This window comes from Schistocerca serialis, chromosome 1, assembly GCF_023864345.2.
Source record: "Schistocerca serialis cubense isolate TAMUIC-IGC-003099 chromosome 1, iqSchSeri2.2, whole genome shotgun sequence".
Taxonomy (NCBI): Eukaryota; Metazoa; Arthropoda; class Insecta; order Orthoptera; family Acrididae; genus Schistocerca; species Schistocerca serialis.
The window spans coordinates 1,195,709,835-1,195,712,741 of NC_064638.1; the positions used below are offsets into that span (position 1 = coordinate 1,195,709,835).

Genomic DNA, 2,907 nt, shown 5'->3' on the forward strand with positions numbered 1-2,907 from the left:
AGCTATAGGCAACGATACCCTTGTAGGTTTGCGTCCCACTTTATAGCGACGGAGACCATAGTTGCGAACAGTGACACAAGTAACATAACGTGACGTTTTTATTTCATTCAGCATGGGAAAAGCTCATGTTTTGACAGTATGTTACTTGGGTCAGTGATCACAGCAGTCGACTCCATAGCTATAAAGTTGGACACAACCGTACAAGGGTACCGTTAAACTGATGTGTGTTTCGTGACATGACATGCGATAATTATGCTTGGAAGCAGCGTAACGCCTAAATTGGAATAGTTCAATAGAAAATTCTACAGCCATAATAGGAAAATGACGTTCTTTAAACAGTCCAACGGACTACACACTCATTTTACAAGAATCTGACGTACGGTTTTAGCCGGACATACTTGATGAAACTCAGCTCCTAGCCAGCTTTGTGTTTCAATATTTTAGGTGGCTGTGTCCTCGTTGGATTAGAGAAATTTCTCAGTCACTTTTACTCTGTGTTCATTCAGTTGGAAACTTATTCTCTGTCATCTCTGGTATGTGTCGAGATATTAGAACAAATGAATGATTTATTAAATTCAGATTTGATTTGAATCTGAAAACCTAACTATGGTCCTAAAAGTGATCCTGGATAGACTAACCTCTAAAAATAAACATAAACAGTTTTGTTTCTCACTTGTGACGGTATTCCGTTGCACTACAGTGGCCATACCTTCTGTCTTATAAGCAGATACTGTGATCAGATGTTTAATTGCATACAGAGCACCGCATTCGCTCGCCTAGGCTGCTACTGATGTTATCATAAGCAAGTCGATCTGCATATCACAAGCGACAGGCAGAAAGAAACGACGCGTAAATCTCACTATAAATAACACGAAAACAGGAAAATTGTAGTTTTTGCACGCATTGCTGTAGAAATAGTGTCTCATAGTCTAGCTCAATATGGGAAGTCCACTGACAGGGTAATCGTTGTTCATGTGAGATTCTCAAAACAGTGTTGTGTTTTTGTGTTTGGAGCTCGTGCAACTCACCGTCTACTGGCGGCGCCGGCCGAGGTGGCCGTGCGGTTCTAGGCGCGTCAGTCCGGAACTGCGCTGCTGCTACGGTCGCAGGTTCGAATCCTGCCTCGGGCATGGATGTGTGTGATGTCCTTAGGTTAGTTAGGTTTAAGGAGCTCTAAGTCTAGGGGACTGATGACCTCAGATGCTAAGTCCCATAGTGCTCAGAGCCATTTGAACCATTTTTTCTACTGGCGGCACGAAAGCTTCCAGATCGAATATTCTGACATAACTCGCCTTGTCAGAATCTGCCAATCTAACAATTTCGGATCCTGATGAGAATCAGGCACAGATGCAAAAATACTGGTCATCGTAGCAGGAACAGCTGAGCATTGCGTCCTTTTCCCACTTATCCATTGATTGAAATGAAACTCATGCAAAAGACACATACAGGCTAATCCCTCATCAGAAAACCTATCCACACAGCTGTCTTTCGCTGTTAATGTGCAGCTGGCATTGCCGAAAAAAAGAAGTCCAGTACAGAACCAAGGAGTATTGAATTCATGACTGAGAGGGAAGAGTACGTCCCGTGAGTGAATGGAATATGTATGTAATGATAATTAAATGGACACCCTAGCTGCAAACAGGCGTTGATGTACTTCATTGGGGACATGTTGAAAATGTGTGCCTCGCCGGGACTCGAACTCGGGATCTCCTGCTTACATGGCAGACGCTCTATCCATCTGAGCCACCGCGGGCACAGAGGATAGTGCGTCTGCAGGGACTTATCACTTGCACGCTCCCCGTGAGATCCACATTCCCAACATGTCCACACCACTACATTCGTAGTGCGCCTAATGGCTTCCCGGCCATTGAACTTCTTGTGCGAACGCACACGCTACGCCCGAACTCGTACGGGACTTGGTAGATTAATCTGCCACGAGTAATGAATATGATGGGCAAATATCTATTAGGCGCACTACGAATGTAGTGGTGTGGACATGTTGGGAATGTGGATCTCACGGGGAGCGTGCAAGGGATAAGTCCCTGCAGACGCACTATCCTCTGTGCCCGCGGTGGCTCAGATGGATAGAGCGTCTGCCATGTAAGCAGGAGATCCCGGGTTCGAGTCCTGGTCGGGGCACACATTTTCAACATGTCCCCAATGAAGTACATCAACGCCTGTTTGCAGCTAGGGTGTCCATTTAATTATCATTTCATTTCTAGCAAAGCTGCATGGTCATCCACGGTAACTGTTCTTTCGGGAACAGATACTACCGTCATATATAGAATATGTATGTATCCAAATAAGGCCCGCAGTGTATGATATCGGCATTTACACCGTTGTGCTGATATTGTGAGTGCAATACAGATACGAAGATAAGTGGGAGTAAAAAATCAGACGAGGTACAGTTTCTCTCTAGATGACCCACTGAAGATAATGAGTTCCTGATACCAAAATACTCAGAAAATTTGTAGTTAGATTCGAGGTAGGAGTCTATTCCAATAAAATTCTTTTTGACATGTAGTCGCGTCATGTTGTGGGAAAACTACTGAGTTTTTAGCTACCGGTACAAGGCGTTGTGTATATACGTGGTTAAGAAGAAATGGAGGTAATGATTCAGAAAGTTAGGACTGTGAAGGGATCAGAGTTGTGGGATGTTCTGAGGATTGGATTACAAGAATTGACTTTTAGAGGCAAGGGTTACGAAGCCTTGATAAATAGTTGTTAAGGATTGATTTCTGTAAGGTTTTCTGGAAAAGAAACGGGACATTCGACCGAATTTAGGTTGACACAGGATGTGAAGCTGAGCGAAGAAGAAGAAGGGTACGGGCTTATGTTCATAAAAGATTGGAGTACGCTAGGATTTTGCTGCCCTAGTTCGCGGATGTATAGGATTCCAAAGGGTTT

The 2,907-nt window shown here is 44.0% G+C and overlaps 1 non-coding gene across 1 annotated transcript; it reads left to right on the plus strand.

Moving 5' to 3' along the window:
- Window positions 1–2,064: 2,064 nt before the first annotated feature.
- On the plus strand, window positions 2,065–2,139 carry Trnat-ugu (transfer RNA threonine (anticodon UGU)). Its single transcript has one exon. It is a non-coding gene; the product is annotated as a tRNA-Thr (tRNA).
- Window positions 2,140–2,907: the final 768 nt, after the last annotated feature.